Source organism: Neophocaena asiaeorientalis, unplaced genomic scaffold, assembly GCF_003031525.2.
Source record: "Neophocaena asiaeorientalis asiaeorientalis breed wild unplaced genomic scaffold, Neophocaena_asiaeorientalis_V1.1 scaffold280, whole genome shotgun sequence".
NCBI classification, from domain to species: Eukaryota; Metazoa; Chordata; class Mammalia; order Artiodactyla; family Phocoenidae; genus Neophocaena; species Neophocaena asiaeorientalis.
Window position 1 is genome coordinate 1,719,647 of NW_020185321.1, and position 17,999 is coordinate 1,737,645.

Consider the following 17,999-nt stretch of genomic DNA (forward strand, 5'->3'; position numbering starts at 1 on the left):
TGCATTTTTTAAGGCATTTGCCCATTTCATCTAAGTTGTTAAATTTATTGGCATAAAGTTGTTTGTAATATCTTATTATTTTTATTATTATTCCTTTATTAGTGTTATTATTTCTTATTCTTCTTTAGGATGTGTATTTGTTATTATTGTGGATATGTATTGATATTCTATAGAATACATATTAATATTCCTATTTGTATTTCTGATATTGGTAATTTGGCATCCCTCTTTGTTCATCAATTATTCTTTCTAGAGGTTTATTAACTTTATTAATCTTTTCAAAGAACCAACTTTTGGCTTTGTTAATTTTCTTTACATGCATGTTCCTGTTCATTAATGTCTGCTCTTATATTTATTAATTCTTTCCTTCTACTACCTTGGGCTTATTTTAGTTTCCTTTTTCTATCTCTATAAGATGGAAATAAATAATTGGTGTTACACCTTTTTATTTTCTAATATAGACATTTAAAGCTATAAATTTTGTTCAAAGCTCTGCTCTGGCTGTACCCCACAAATTTTTAAATGTTATATCCTCATCTCCATTAGCTTCAAAATATTTTAAATTTATCTTGTGATTTTTTATTGACTCATAAATTATTTAGAAAATTGCTGTTTTATTTCAAAATATTTAGAAATTTAAATTTCTACTTTATATCATTTTCTTCATCCTGAATACCATCTTTCAGCATTTTTTTTGTAGTGTAGGTATCCTAACAATAAATTTTACAAATTGTTGTTTGTCAGAAAATATCTTTATTTTATCCTCATTTTTGGAGGTAATTTTTCCTAAATATAGAATCTGCCTTGACAGAATATTTTTTCTTTTACTTTTTAAAAATGTAATTCAATTGTCTTTTAGTCTCTGTTGCTTCATAAGTGAAGTCAGCAGTCAGTTAGTCTTCTTCTTATTTTCTTCCTGTACATAATGTATGTTTTTTTATCTGGCTGCTTTCAAGATTTTCTTAGCTTTGGTTTTGGGCAATTTGACTCTGATATTTTACTTTGTATTTATCTTGCTTGGAGTTGGCTGAATTTTTCTAAATTAAGTCATTGTATTTTGTTGTGTTTGATATGCTTTAAGTCATTATTTCTTGAAATTTTGGTCTGCCCCATTATCATTGTTTTCTCCATCTGGAACTCTAATTCCACTTTGGCAAGACCAGTAGTACGCATTTTTTTTTTTGTCTCAATATTTCTTTACATTATTTAAAAATTTAAGAACTCCAAAGAACATCTGTTTATTTGGGATATATCTATTGATACTTACTGTATTACAAAGTAAAACTGAGAAATTCTTTTAAATAATAATAATTATTAATGATTAATATTAAATTTTTAATAATAAATATTATTTAGTAATAAGAAGGAGGAGGAGGAGATAAAGAAGAAGAAGGTCATTACATGTTAACATAAATAACATTCTTAATGGATATAAAACATGTTTTAAGTAAATCTTAGTGAAAAGAATGGTATTGTTTTATATTTTTACAGAGTGCTATTCTGGCTTAATAAATAAAAGACAGCTAGATTCTTCTATCTGATTCTGCATCTATCTGTTGTGATATAACACATCATGTAGCCTCTGGGAAACACCGCTGTACACCCATGAACAAATGGGAATGGAAAGGGCAAGCAAAATCTTAGCTTTTGATTTTGAAACAAAATCAAAATAGCTTTAACATTGAAGAATTTCTGAAATGGTCTTGTGGACTCTCTTTCAGAACTGCTATTATATAATAGCAGTTCTACTCATTTTTTTTTCCAATTCTTTTTTTCTCTGCAATTTTGATTGGAAAATGTCTGTTGATCTGTAAACAAGGCCACATTTTGCCCATTTAAAATCTTACGTTAAGAGGATTTCCCTGGTGGTTAAGACTCCAAACTAACATTGAAGGGGGCATGGGTGCAATCCCTGTTTGGGGTTCTAAGATCCCACATGCCACACGGTGCAGCCAAAAAGAAAAAAAAAAAAAGAAAAAAGAAAATAAAATCTTATGTTAAGCCCGTCAAATTTCTATATTTCATTTATTATAATTTTCAGGTCTATCATTTCCATTTGGCTCTTTTTTTATAGTTTGCCTTTCTCTGCTCAAATTATTTTTCTGTTGATTTATTAAGACCATATTTTCTTTTAATTCTTTGAGCATAACTATAATAGCTGCTTTAAAGTGTTTGCTAACTCCAACATTTGGGCCATGTCAAGTCTAGTTTCTATGGACTACATTTTCGTTATTCCTGGATCATATTTTCCTGTTTTTTCTCTTTTTTTTTTGAATGTTTAATGATGCTTGATTGAATACTGTACATTACAGATGATATAGAGAGTCTAGATTCTGTTAGCCTTATTTAGGAGTGTATGTATTGTTTCATTAAGCAGTTTAATTGCTGGTGGATCACCTGGAACTTGGCTTGGTTTTTTGTTTGTTAATGCAGATCTATGGAAAGTACAAGATATTTTCAAGCTCCTCTAACTTGCACTCAATCTCTAAACTCTCTGCATCTTGTTGGAGATTGAATTTAGACTTCGTTAGGTCAAATCTAGAGTTCTTATACCTAAGACACAACTTTTCTGGTGACTAAGTGGATCCATGGGGTGTTAACAAGGTGCTAAAGAGATCTTTTCACTCTGACAGTGTCATGAGTCAAGCATCCAGAGCCCACAAGACTGCTCTTGCCCCATCACTGCTCAACTTCTGCTCCCTCTGTTCTGATTTCAACCCCTAAGCTGATGCTTTTTGGTAAGCACTTGGTAATCTTCATGTATGTGCAGCCTGGCCCTCAGCCGTGGACTTGTGTGGCAACCCCCTAAACCACCCCCCACACAGTTTCCTTTCTATGATGCTCCACTGTGCAAATTCCAAGCAGTTGAAGTGACCCAAACTCTAACCTTTGTCTCCTCAGCTCAGCAGACCTGCTATGCTCTGCTCAGACACCAGATTACTGTGCTTTTTGTAACTTGTCCTCAGGCAGAAGGGCTAAGTGACCATAGAGTTTATCTCTTGAATTTCCCTTCTTTCAGGACTCACTGTTTTATGTTATCTATTTTGTAGTGCCTGAAAATAATTGTCATATATTGTGTCTAGTTTTATAGTTGCTTATGGCAAGAGAACAAGTCTGGTGCCAGTTACTTCATCATGGTTAGAAGTGGAAGTCTTCCATTTTTTAATATTAGCAAAAAAACCTGAAAAAATATAAACACATCTATAACTATATATATCTCATGAGCCCTCTGTTTGAGACACCTGGTCTACATCTCTTCCTTTTCAAAATGTGTTCTTTAGAAAAGCAGCATCAGCATCACCTGGGAGCTTAAAGAAAATGCAGACTCTCAGGTTCCAGCCTGACATACAGATTCAGAATCTGCCATTTAATAAGACCCAAAGGTGACCTATGGTCATCAACATTTGAAAAGGTCTTCTCAAAAGTTCCTGCATTAGAATCAGAATCACTAAGGTAGTAATGCTTATCACCAGGGAAGTTTGGAGAGTATTGAGATTTTCCGTAAACCTCTGAGGTTCCTGCTCCATGTGTCCTGCTCCCATTATGTGATCTGCCCTGTGGTCCTGCCTTGATTTGACTCCAAGTATACCATTATTCGAAGGATGTAACCCATATAGATAATTACATGGGTAATTTCATTTCCCCAAGGAATTTTCAGGCCATATTTTTTAAACGCTTTGCTTATCTACTCGGGCAGCCAGTGGTTTCCTCTCACACATGACAACTCTGTTTCAGACCTTCACTTAAAATTTACTTTTCCAGAAAACTCCCCTAAACCAATCTTTCTAAAGCCTTCAATAAAAGAAAGGATGTTCACCTAGCTATAGATATAGCTATTTGGCTACTTATTTTATATGGACTAAGAGAAGTACAGTGTTTTACATTTGTCTCCAACTTTTCTTCACTACACTTCGAGGAACCACAACCCTAATTTGCTTAGTCTGATCTTAACACAATTCCAATCCTGGTACCTGGCACATTTTTAATCCATGCTGTTAACTCAACCCATGATTATACTGTTACCCATTTATAAGCATCACTTTGAAACAAGTTTGTGGCATTTTTCCTTAGTCCTTCATATCATCTATCTGCTCACCCCTGGGTTGGGCTGTGTAGACTGGGTCCCACTCTATCTCACCAATCATCATATCCCATATGATATAGTGCTCTGAACTTGGCCAGGTCAGAGGGAGGTGAGCCACGGGGGCTGGTATTACACGGGTGACCATCCAGCTGCCTGCATAGGGGATGAGTCATCTCAAATAGCAGAAGCAAAGGTAGCAGGGGCAGAAGCATGTCCAACGACACAAGATACCATCCTTGGGAGTTCTATGCCTCCCTTACCAAGGTCAGGCGAGTACAGATGATATGGGGGAACAGCTGACTCGTGTTCATCAAGCAGTGGGAATGGAGCTGAATCCCCTCTCTGTGACCCTAGGAAGCTTCTTTCACCTTGCCAACTCTGTTTTCCTCACATGCATTTGGAAACTTGATGTATCTATATTCCATCAAGACTTCTTATGTTTAATGTGTGAGGAAGGCTGCCGGCACCACCCTGGTGGTTGCCCTGTAGCCTTTTCTAGAGCAGAATTGTGTTTTAGGTATTAAGATCCTAAACGTGTGCATAACTCTTGGCCCATGATTTCACCTCATTTTTAGTGATATAGTTAAATAATATTTGCATTCAGGGATATTATTTGAAACTTTATTTATAACAATGACAATATAAAATAAGCCTAACTCCAACTATGGAGGATTGCCCAAATTATGATCTATCCACATGATAGGATATTATACAATCATTTGAAATCTTATCAATACAAAAAAAAAAGTCAATGGCATTGGAAAATATAAATATAAAGCACTCAGTTAACTACTCTATATAATTTTGTTATATGTGTATGAAGTATATAAGAATGTATTCATGGTGGTTATTGCTGGATGACAGTGTTGATTATGGATGACATAAAAGTGTTTCTTCATGTTCTACTTTATTTCAATTGTTACAAGTCAGTATATGAGAAAAAAATCTTACTCTAAAAAAATCTTGAATGCTTGGGTTGGAGTCTAGGTTCCAACATTGGCTGTGTGACCTTAAGTAAGAGAAATCTACAGAGTGGGGAAAACTTGCCTCGCCTTCCTCGTTGGATGGGTGAGGGGCTAAAATAGGATAATGGGCAGGAAGAGCCACCTGGGAGGAAATGACAAAGAGGTAGAAAGGCCATTGCTCCTACAAATTGGACTAGGAACTGCAAAACTATTCTTATAAGAAATGTTGTTGCTGATAGGATTTCAAGTTACTCTTATCTTCTCCAACTCAACTTTGAAATAGACAAATTTTTTTAAAAGAAAAAAAAAAACCTTCATGTAGAAGATTCCTTTGCCTAATCATAGAAATGTCTCTTGGTGATTAAGACATAAGCTACAGTTGATAACTCTTCCTGTACTGACAGATCTAAAAGAGTGCAGCCCCCCTCCCCCACAATACACACGCGTGCACGCACACACACACCCACACCTGTTGCCCTAGTCAGCCACTTGGTCAAACAGAGGGTAAGGTGGAGTCTCTGATGCCCCAAGATGCCATCAGCCTTATGAGTGCACTCCACGCCTTTGATCAAGGGGCAGGGGCCACTCCCCTTCCTGGGTATGCAAGGACACACCAGCATTCATTTAGGGTAGTGTGACACTGAGTGCAGCCACGTTGGAATATTCCTTTAACTGCAGAATGCAAATGTCCTAAGGTGCAACCTTCCTACTTTTCTGCAGTGACTCTAGGGAGATATTTGCTCATGTGCACAAGATATTTGTACATTCTTTTTAAGCACTGCATGATATTCCATACACTGGGCATGCTAAAGTAATATTCAGACACTGCTCTTACAACTCAGTATCTCAAACTGAGCTGCAATGAAGTGAATCAATGTGTACTGACAAGGGTAATCTCCAAGAGTTTTATTTTTTTAAAATAAACACGTTGCCAATCCAAGTAGACCATGAAACCATTTATATAGATATAACTCAAAACATTACAATTCTAATTTCTGAGGGTGTGTAAAGGCATAGGAAATCTGGAAAGACTCAATTTGATAAATTGATAGTAATTGTTAGATCTGAGGGTAGGGGAGAAGTGTGGAGGAAAAAATATATTTATACTTATATTTATGCATTACCTGTATTAAATTTTTGTCAAAAATAATGAGTTCATGTATTACCTATGCAATTAAAATTAATTTAAAAGCAAAATTAAAATATCTGACAAAAATTATTATCGGTAGCTGATAATTGAACAAACACATAAATATACTGTGGACAACTGAAGCCAGGCTTTTTCACTGTTGGAGAATAGAGTTGCAAAATTCAAAAGAGGTGGTGGAGATAGAATCCTTGTAGTGTTGGATTGGAATTAAAAATATAAGTGTGAAAGAAAGGAGAGATGGGGGGGCAGAGAGAAAAAGAGAGAGAGATTGACTATCCATGTGTATATATACAAAGGACTAGAAACAATGACACCCCAGTAGCAATGAGCGTGTCTAGCCCCCAGATCGTCATTTCTATATGTCATTCTGCACTAAAAACAAACAAACAAACAAAAATAAAAAAACACAACTGAGGCCCTTGGAGAAATGGCTGATTCCAGGACCAAGGAAAATACTAGATGAACCTTGAACATCTTCTTGTGCCAAAAAGTGAGGAAGTGCTCACAGAATGATGGGGACGTGTCAAAAGGACAAAGAAACCAGTTTGAAAAGTCAAATCTAGGACCATTTTAGCATCAAAATAATAATAGAAAAGAATTATAACACACTGAATGAAATAAAAACCCATGAGTTACACTGATAGAACGTATAAATGGAAAAGAAGGGAAAGCTCTTCCTTACAGTAGGAAGATAATTAGTAAATGCAGAAGGAATAATGGAATTAGAAAACATACCTTTGGCAGCCTTCAGAACAATAATAAGTAAATCAACCAAGAATCATCAGTGAATCCTAAGACAAGTGGGTTAACATTTGAGGAGTAACTGGCTATTTACAGTCTCAAGATATTGGGCTGGCCAAAAAGTTCGTTCGGTTAGCATCTTACAGAACACCGGAACGAACTTTTTGGCCAAGCCAATATCTCCCTGTGAGAGACTTACCGATTACAAAGGAAACAGTGTAACCTAAGCGTAGAGAAAGCTGGCAACACCACGGTAACCAAGCATTCAATTTAACACGACCAGCCCGGGATCAAGCCCACATCCTGTGTCTCCTGGTCGGACCCAAGGAGAACAAGACACCACACCGCTCTGGTGGTATTTCTGCCCAAACTGCATTAACTGAATCTAATCTTAACAAAACAGCAGACAAACCCAAACTTCGGACATTCTGCAAAATAACTAGCCTGAGGTCCTCAAACACGTCAATGTCATGAGCACAAAGGAAGCCTGAGGAAGGGCTCCGCACTAAGGGAGGAGAAAAGACCTGGGAACTAAACTAAAGGCAGTGGGTGATCTGGGGGATTATTTTCACTGCAAAGGACATTATTAGGAAAATTAGCCAAATCAGATAAAAATCTATGGATTAGATAATCATATTGTATGATATTAATTTCCTGATTTTTCTTTATTTTCTGATTCCTGTGGTTACATAAGTGAAGGTCCTTGTTTTTAAGGAGTACATACTGAAGTATTTAGCGGTAAGAGAGCACTGTGTCTGCATTCAATTTTCAAATGGGCAGAGAGGGGAAGAGAGAGGGAAAAACAGACGAGGATAAAAACTGGCAAAATGTTAACACTTGGGGAATCTGATGAAGGGAATATGGAAATTCTCGCAACTTTTCTGGAAGCCTGAAATTATAAACTTAAAAGAAATAAGAAATTTAAAGGAAAAATGAAGTACAACAAAAAAAAAAAACTTGCAGCAGATAACCAAGGTCTCCAACCCAGAGTCAAGGTCAAAAGCTTGACAGATCCTGCAGAGAGGCTGTGTAAACAGAATGAGTAAGAATCTGTGTCCGAATCTGGCCAAGGAAGAGGCAATAATTGGTAAGACCTCTCAAAGCCTCAGTTTCTAAATAGGACTGTTCATCACAAATCATGGGGGCATTGGGGCGTCATGGAGTGACGCGGTGCAAGGAGAGCAGCTGGCACAAAGCCAGGCCCCCCAAAACACTCAGTGAATGAGTCATGACTAGTCCCTGCTCTCGGCTCCATCACTGGGGCCGTCACTAAAATACAGCAGGAAGGTGAGGTGCCTGGTTCCCTGAGAAACTGAGAAAAAGCACAACAGGGAAAAGTGGTCTCTGTCTAGGCAGGCAAGTCAGTGTCCCATTTGCTTGGAGAGAGCTTCTTCATGAATAAATTATGTTAAAACCACTCAAGTGCTTCAGTTATCTGAAAACTCCTCTGCTTCCAGCAGAGGCTATAGGAAAGCCTGAGCATCACTTTGTTCAGAGGGCAGGCTCTCCCCACCGATGCCTGGGTTCCACTGCTCTCCAGGACCTTTGGAGCAGACTTGGGAAACTTTGAGACATGAAATCCCGACAATCCCAGGCTGCTTCAGCCACTGACAGTCAGGGGCAGGCCAGTGGGCTCCCTCACTCACCGTGATCAGCTGACTGGGGACTCTGGCACAGACCTCAGGGCAGCAGATTTCAAACTCGCGCACATGTACACACACTGCACACCACAGTGCATATACACGCTCACACACCACAGGAAGTATATGTGGACCTCTGTGCGTATATGTGTGTGTTTATAGGCATACAGACACTCTACAGGGAACCTTGATATATAGAAGTATATAGAATACATAGAATCGAAGTAGATTTACATTCTTCAGGCAATTTAACTTTTTCTTTCCTTGGCAGGAAGATTTCCAGTGTTTGCAAAATCCCTAAAATGCCTCCTCTGAGCTCCGCTGTCCACAGCAGAGTTAGCACCCTCAGGTCAGGGTAGAGGAGGGCCCAGAGGCAGGTTCAGGCAGCCTGCTGCCCCTCATCTATCTCCTGAGCCCCAGTACCCTCCTGGATGAAATAAAGATGGCACCGTCCATTTCCTAGTGCCACCACGGAAATAACAGGTAATGTGCAGCATACTTAACAACTAGTGACGATGACCGTGATTATCATTATCATTTGCTTCCCAGGGAAGGGCACCCAGAAAGAGTCCTCCCTGGAGCTCCTGGTTCCCTTGGTCTCAGAAGAGACCAGAGCTGCTCTTCGCTGCACTGTTACTGACCCAGGTTCTCCCAGGCTGCACACACCAGCACAAACACATGCTTGCGGTGCATTTGTTGAGTGAAAGTATGGACAAGCATTCCCAGATCATTTTGAAATCTTAAAGGCACTGGAGGAAATTCTAAGTTTTCTTAAAAACATACCTTCAAACACTATCTCAGTGTGGATTTCCTCCCATATCTGCAGCAGACATCATACTACCCTTGAGTCTAAACCGTCTTTTCCCTTTTATTGTGTGTGTGTGTGTGTGTGTGTTGCAAAAATCTTCCCTGACAGCCAACAGAACACATTCTTCTTCTAATTGTTGGTTTACCTCTCACAAATGCCGGTGCCTCTCCCCATCTCTAATCCTCACCTGCTCATTCATTAGCTATCAAGTGTAGCTTTTTGGGAACAATTATATTCTATCCTACTGTCAGCTCTCTCTGTGCAGGTAGAGGTTACATCCTGACTCCTTACACAGGATGTAAATTATTGCTGGCATACCAGTACCTGAAGAGTGATTATAACCAGTGCACAGCTAAATAATGGATGCTTAGCATGGTACATTGTAATAAACAAAAGATATGAAATATCTACTATTCTAAGTGGAATACGCTAAGTATTTTTTAAATAATTAAACCAGTTGGAGGAAGACAGGCTGTTGAATCAAGGTCTCCGGAAGAGACACCCCATGTGCCAGCTCATTTGTAGAATCTGGATGGCACTGTCATCTCATCTGTGAAATGGGAACAAAAATCACATCCTTCATTGAGCAGCAGAATTGCAGGCAAAGGCTTGGCACTGAGCCCGGCACATAGTAGGTGCTCAGGAAAGGGCAGCTGCTACTGCCATCTGAGGAGTGAGCTGGCCTGCAGGAGGAACAACTGAGCGCTCACTCCCGGGGCTGCATCAGGTGCATGTCTGACCACTGGGCAGTTGTCAGCAGGACCTGCCCTGCCAGCAAACATAATGGAAGGTTCTAGAGGGTTGAGAAGAAATGGAGTCAGGGTGGTACCTGCAGACCTCTCTTGCCTCCAGAAGCGCAGAAGAAGTGGAGCCTCTGGGCACAGTACGATGTTCAGGCCTGGGCAGCTGGGGCCCCTTCCCTGAGCCCCATGCTTTAGAGGACCCTCCTCTGATCTCATCACAGAGCAAGGAATCAGGAAGCCAAGGGCACACGCCTGCCCAGAGCCTGCATCTTCCCCATTTTAGAGCAGACTCCTGACACTGGGACCCTGGATTTCTTGCTGGATTAGCCCAAGCCCACTTCCAGGGTTTACGTGGTCCTCAGCCCCAGGCCCATCCTACTGACCACAAACCAAGCCACTGGTGTGTGCTGAGCCCAGCGGAGGTCAATTAAGTGAAGGGAGTTCATGCTACTTGGACAATCTGACCAGTATGGCCACTTACATGCATATGGGATGGGCAATGTGAACATCTTGCTCCTGCCCTGTGGAGAAGACCCACCCTGAGCTGAAGGTAAGGGACAGGTCCACGAGGTGACCAAAGCGGAGGGCCTTAGGATCTGTGCCAGACTGTGCGCCGGGCACTTTGGAATGTTCTCTCACTTACTCCTCACCAAGGAGGTTGGGCAGGGTAAGAGCATAGACTCCAGGGCTCTATGGTCTGGGTCCAAATACTTCTTGGTCCTTTTCCTAGCTCTTGACCTTGGAGAGCTAACATCTCCGTATCACAGCTTCTCCATCTGAAAAATAGGAATAAGCAAGTTCACTAGCTCACAGGGCTGCAGCGGGGATGGAGGAGGAAGCTATCAGCAGTGGCCTTAGCCAGTGCCAGACACGTGTAACACTTCCCTTTATTGTTAGGCCCATTTTACAGAAAATCAAGCTGACACTCAGAGGGTAAATAATTCCCTGGGAAGCAGCTGAAGTGATCTTTCTGATTCTAAAGCTGCTCCTCATTCGGCCTCACAGCCCTGTCCCCTGCCCCCTGTGACACAGGTGCTATGGCCCTTTGCACCTCCCCAGAGGGTACCTCTTGGGCTGACGAGTCCAGCCCATCTGGGGCTCCCAAGCCAAGGCCACCAGAAGATGTAGCTGCCGGTGCAGATGAAGAAAGAGCCCTTCCTGCTCTCATTCCTGCTGGCAGGTGGGAGAGGCCAGCCACACAAGCTTCTCGGGCTCTAGAACGTTCTGGAGCCATCCTACCACCCCACCATCCTGCCCACTGCAGCGCTGACCCCGGAGCCCATGTCTGCTCACACGGCTTCTCACCAGAGCTTCACCCAGAGAGGCCCCTGGACACAGCCCACAGTGGTCCCCAGAGGACGCCTGGAGCACGGCCATCTTCTCCAGGCCTTGAGGCTCTCATCCATCCTTCTACCTCTCTAACACCCCAGGGCAGCTGAGCGCATGGCAGAGCCCTAGCAGGCGGACCCCTCCAAGCCTCAGTGTCTGCATTAGTTTCCTAGGGCTGCCATAACAAATTCGCACAAACTTGGTGCCTTAAAACAACAAAAATGTACTGTCTCACAATTCTGGAGACTAGAAGTCAGGAATCAAGGTGTCTGCAAGGTCATGCTTCCTCAGGACGCTCTAGGGGAGGGTCTGTTTCTTGCCTCTTCCTGTATCTGGTGGCTGCTGGCATTTCTGGGCTTGTGGCCGCGTCACTCCAATCTCTGCCTCTGTCTTTGCGTGGCCTTCTTCTCCCTGTGTCATCTCCTCTGTGTCATCTCCTCTGTGTGCCTCTTACCAGGACACTTGTCATTGGAGTTAGGGTACATTGGATAACCTAGCACGATCTCTTTGTCTCAAGACTCTTTACTTACTTCTATCTGAAAAGACCGTTTTCCCAACTAAAGTAAGATTTACAGGTTCCAGGGGTTGGGTTGTGGTCATAGCTTTGGGGACCACCAGCTACTGTGTCTTCATCCGTAAAGCATGAGCAATAGTAGTATTAGTCCCAAACGACTGTGGTGGGGATTCAACGAGATAATGTATGCTAGATGTGTTTAAAAAAATAGTAACTATATTTATTATATTTTTCCCCACACATACAAACTCTTCAGGCAAAAACACGCAGATCTTTATAGAAGTCTATAGTATACAGATCTTTACAGAATCCTAGTACAGTTTAAATGTTCGCTTGTTTAGTTTAACAAAAACAATCCCTGAACGTTATTTGTGTACTCAGTGTGAGGATGTTACAGATGTACCCGGGGTATATCCCCTGCAGGTGCCAGGACAAGGCATTCCCAGGGATGGGGATAATCACAGTCACTCAAGGCCATCATTTGTGGGTTGCCTCCATCGTACTGGCGATGTAAGCAGTTAGGATGTAACAGCTAAGGTTTTATAAAACGCAAATGGACTTTTTGGAGGATGACAAAGCAGGGTATCAAACTTCAAATGCCCTTCCCTTTGTTCTAGTTCAGCCCCCGTTAGTTAGGGGAATGAATAGCAGGCCCGCACAGAGATATGCATTCGAGGATGTTACCTGCAGTGCTGATTATAATTGCAAGGGGGAGGGGGAGAGACAGAGACAGAGAGAAAAAGAGACAGAGAAGGAGGCAGAGAGGGAGGGAGGCAAGGAAACGAAAGAAAAGGACAAAAGAAAGGAAAATTGCTGTAATACCCTTGATGGAGGAATGTCTGAGCGTCTAAAATGTCCCCCAAACTCTCTGCTCCTCTGCAGGGCTTACAGCGAGGGGCCTGGGAACAGTAAGGCATCAACAATATGTGCAAAATGCTCACATTTTTGTAAAAGGTCCACACGTGTGCGGGCACCCTCCTCTGTGCACATACGGGCCCAGGATGCTGATGGACTTCTACATCCATGAGTGAGTGGAAAGGGTCTAAAACACACACCCGCCTGTCCCTTCAGGGAAGGGCTGGAAATGCAGAGGGGTGACCTTGCTCTTTCTGAAACGTGTGTCTATTTCCCAGCCAGGATGGCATCAGAGCCTACCAGTGTAATCACCAAATTAAGTATATTTTCTTACCCGGATTTGCAGACAAATCTGTGTTTAGCTGCAGGATCTGGAGGCTCAGAGAATGTCGGGCTGTGACTGAAGCAGAGGGAGCCCCTGCCCTTCTCTGAACACCACTCCCACCCCGACCTCTGCAGAGCCGGTCCTGGGCACCTAGTGAGTCTCAACTGGGAGAGTGAGTGAGCCTGCCGACCAGTGAGCTCCTGAGACCCACCAGCAAGTTCCATCTGGCCTCGTGTCCCCAGGGCCTCACTTGCAAGAGGACAGCAGAGGGCTTCGAGGCCGGCCATGCCTGCTTGGGGATGCCTGGTGCCCGGGGCCGCTCCCACTTGGGCCGAGGCACGGCGAGGCCAAGGTGGAGGCGGGAGTGAATCACCGCGAAGCTATGCTGCACAGGTGCAGTGAAACTGTGAGACTCTGGGAACCAAGCCCCAGCTGGGCCACCGGCCTGGCAGGGCCGTGCACCGATCAGATCAGGTCCCCAGGGTGCAAACACAAAACACGCTGGGACTGGCTCCCTCTGAGAGGCGGCTGAGGGCTGTCTTTCATGTTTCGGAGGCTTTGTGTTTCCACCAGGGATGCGTTTCTGAGCTCCGGCCCTTGTAAAAGGATACTGTTCACTGTTCAGCGAGGCGGGTGATTCTCAAGCTGTGTGGTGTCCCTGCTTCCCCATGTTTTGGAGGCATGGAGTTCAAGTTCTAGTTCTTGCCTTGCAGCTGCTGTGTGACTCACCTGGGCTCTGAACTGTTCTGGGCAACCAGTCAAAGGGGCCTGGCGACCTCCCAGGCCAGCAGGAGGGAGGCTGTGCTCCAAAGGTCATGGTTACTCTGCTCCCTCCCCCCTCCCCTCACCCTCCCCGAGGAGCCAGAGGGAACCGCAGGGCAGGAGACCCCACTTAAATTCAAGTCCATCAGGAAGGACTACGGAGTCTAAAAGTCAGCAGTCACGTGGGCCACACCTGGATCAGATGGGACCAGGCAGGTGGCTCAGCAGGAGGGGGTGGGAAGTCATCTTCAGTGGGAGGAAACAGGTGTCAGCCCATTTCCTCCTAACTCGGGAAGGTCTGTGTTTCCTCTCCTGGGGCAGGGCCTGGGGCCTTCGGGAAAGGCGATTAAAAATCTGCGTTTTGGTTCCCTGTGTTCCTGGCACTCCAGGGACCGGAAGGTGGGAAACTGAGGGATGAAACTTCCCCTGTCCCCAGGGAGTGGGGAACGCCAACCAAACGTGCCAGAGATTTCTGAGCTCCCCTCGTCCCTCGGCAGCATCTGGGGCGAGGACTGACTCTAGAAAAATGCTGTCCCTGGAGCTGCGAGGCGGCCAAACGATCAGCTGTCGGCTGGCCACTCTGCTCTGCTCACTCGCTCTGCGCTGACACCCCCGCTGGTGTAAGGGACCATCCTTGGGTCCTCCAGACATTCCAGGCCCTCCTCTTCACTCACCATGTTCCAGAAATGTGTCGTCTCCTGGACAACCTCGTTGACGGCCTAGGGGACTTGTGTCTCCCTCAGGATCACACCTGAGCCTCTATCCAAGTCACCGCCCCCACCACCCAGACCCGTGTCCTTTCTCCGAGGCTCAGCAGGGCCAAGGGGCTGATGCCCGCACCTCCCACTCTGATCCCACACCACCACCACCTGTCACCACAGCTGCTCCCCTCATGGAAGCTGTGGTTTGGGCTGGCACCAAGGTCACTGCAGAGCTCCTGGGCGTCCGGGGTGGCATCCTGCCCTCCGCCAGGGATGGTGGTGGCAGAGGGGTATGCAGGGGAATTCTGTATCCTTCCCTGCGATGGACGGGAAGTTTCTTCTCCTTAGGAGTCCTGAGGCATATCGCAGCATCTGAAGGGGAAGCCCGGGCCCAGCCATAACACCGGAGAGAACCAGGCCCGCATGGGCATCGTGGTGTTGGGGGATGAGTCAGGCTGTCGCTCTTCTGTTCACAGTCTTAGGAAGAAGCCTAGACTGGACTCGTGTCATGGGAGAAGGGATTGCCCGGGGCAGGGGGTGATGGGCCAGTCAGGGCAGAAGGGTGGTGTGGGAGGTGGAGCTGTGAGAGGAGAGCCCAGGAGAAGCTCTAGATTTAGAGATACCCAGGCCTGAGCATGAGGCCATTCTCCACCAGCACTGGCAGGTGGTCTCGGCCCCGCTGTTCAGTCACCTCGAGGCTGTTTCTCTCCCCTTCTGTGGAATAAGTTTACAACGTGGCTCCCACCTCACGGGATGGCTGTGGGATGGGATGTGTTATGAATGGACACGGCCTCACCCAGGGCCTGGCTTCTACAGTCCATCCCGGTGACCTTGCTCTCAGGTCCTTCTGCACACCGAAACATCCCCTTGTAGCTCCGTGCATCCACACAGGGCTCCCGGACACATGCCGCCCACCTGGCCACACCTACTCTCTGCTAGGCCCTGTGCCAGAGAGAAAGCCTCAGCCCACAGCTGCTCCCGGGCTGGGGTAGAGGCTCACCTGTAAGCAGGTTGCCACACGAAGTCATAACAGATGTTTGCCCAGGGGGCCTCAGGAGTGAGTGACGGTGCCTGGGGGTGCCCCCAGGGCTTACGAGGCGGAGACGACGCTCCGATACTGTAACAGACACAGCCCACAGGTGCCAAGAATGTTCGTTCTTATTTGGTTGTTTTGTTTTGACTATACATTCCTTCATTTTCCATTCGTTCATGATTTCTCAATTATCCATCATGTGCCAGGTACAGAGAAGTTCTCTAATACAGAGACAGCCCTCCGTCCAGAGAAAGCGACATTACCTGAAGGACAGAGCCTTCTCTGGCACGCGGTCGCTGCCCTGCCCGTCTGCTGTCACTGCAAAATGACAGTCCCGAGGCTCTGGTTTAACCAGGGGTACCCCCACTCATAGCACCTAGCACAGCCTCTGGTGGGGAGAATGCTCCAGGAAGGGGGGTCGTCAGTGGCTTCAGGGAGTGTCACCTAGGAGAGCCACACGGAAGGCCTGACCTTAGGAAGGACCTGTGAGCAGAGGAAATGGTGTGAGTCAAGGCACAAATGTGTCAAAAGCACAGCCTACGCAGGGTGATGGGAAAGAGGAGGAAGGTTTGGGCTGGCAAACCCACCTGGAGTGCGTTGAGAAGCCCTCGCCCCTTAGCCTGGTGCCGCAGGCTGGGTTCCTCTGAAGGCAGAGCTGAGACTATGGAGTGTGTGTGAGTCATTTATTGGGGAACATTACCCTGGGTTCAGGAGTAAGGGAGGGATGGGGGTGCAGAAGAGGCAGAGGCAGTTAAAGGATGTGTAATCAGATTGGCCATGCTACGGCTGAGGGTAGATCCATCCCATGGGACCTTTGGAGGACCCCATGAAATGTGTCTCACAACCGTCCACCCTGGGAAAGGAAGGCTTTCCACCTCACCCCGCCGTCGGTCACTGTGGTCCCGTGAGCTGCTACTTTGCGGCAGTTCAGGACTGCCGGGGTTACTCCTGGGTGGATCGGGCCGGTGGCTGCAGGAGGGGTGGAGTTGTTGCGGGGATGGAGAGTTCTAAGTAGTGCACACAATGTGGTACTATCGGGGGTTTGGGGAAAAGCAAAAGCCATCAGTCGAGCTGTCCGACATGAGTCTTGGCCTTGAACTAGATTTCCTGGACTCTGAGCCAAGGATCCAGGGCAAGTACCTGACTTGGGAAGTGCAGGGAAGACAGGTAGGGGGTGGGGGAAGGGAATGCGTGTCGTCAAGGGGACATTAACAGGGCAGCCAACAAAATGGGCCCCGGAGCTTCATCCCATGGGAAGACTTGGGGACACACATCTTGGATTTGTCCTTCCGAGGGATGAGGAGTTGGGACATCAACACACCAATTCCCGTAAGTCATTGGCTGGTTGCTGCTCCTGGGGATGTTAATTCCCTGGCACTTGGCCTGCCATGAGGGCAGAGTGGCTTTCTAAGTTTTTTTTTTGTTTTTTTTTTTTTTTTTTTTGGGTTATTTTTTTTTGGTATGCGGGCCTCTTACTGTTGTGGCCTCTCCCGTTGTGGAGCACAGGCTCCGGACGCGCAGGCTCAGCGGCCACGTCTCACGGGCCCAGCCGCTCCGCGGCATGTAGGATCCTCCCGGACCGGGGCACAAACCCGTGTCCCCTGCATCGGCAGGCGGACTCTCAACCACTGCGCCACCAGGGAAGCCCGCTTTCTGAGGTTTTGAACAAGCCCTCAGGCTCCCATACACAGATTCCAACTGTTCTTTCCAAGACAGCCCTTCCCCCAGGCCTTGCCCTCAGGTCATCAGAAACGGATGGCAAGCTCTCATCATGGCCAGGACAGGCCACCATGGCCCTGGCCCTGCTCTGGTTTTCTCTACAGCCTGGATCACTCTGCCAGGCCTGACATTATACATTCATTGGCTTATTGGATTATGACCTTTCTCCCCCAGTGACATGCTAAGCTCCCCGAGGTCTAACTCAGGTGTTAGTTCAAGTGCCTAGAATAGAGCCTGCACATGAAAGATTCAATAATGTGCGTTGAATAAAGGTGGAAGGACTCTGCGAGTCTTGCCCTCTATATTTAGTCTCCCAGGAGGAAAGCAGCCCGCTGCTTCCCCTGGTTTCCCCAGGGCCTTGGGCTGGGATTCCCCTGGCTGCTAAGCATCCCCCGCGGGGGATTCCTTTGGGTATCATCACAGCCATTTCCGGTTGGGTGGGCGTCCCCTCTGAGAGCCCGCAGGACTGGGGTCGGTGCCCTGTCCCGCCTCCTCCATCTACCCCAGCCCCGAGGCTTTCCTTACAGTCTTTGGAGTAAAGTCACAGCAGTATTCAAAAGGTTAAAGCAGAGTGAACGGCTAATTTTAATGCTTTCTCTAAGCTTCACTTTTAATAAGCGAAAATGATGT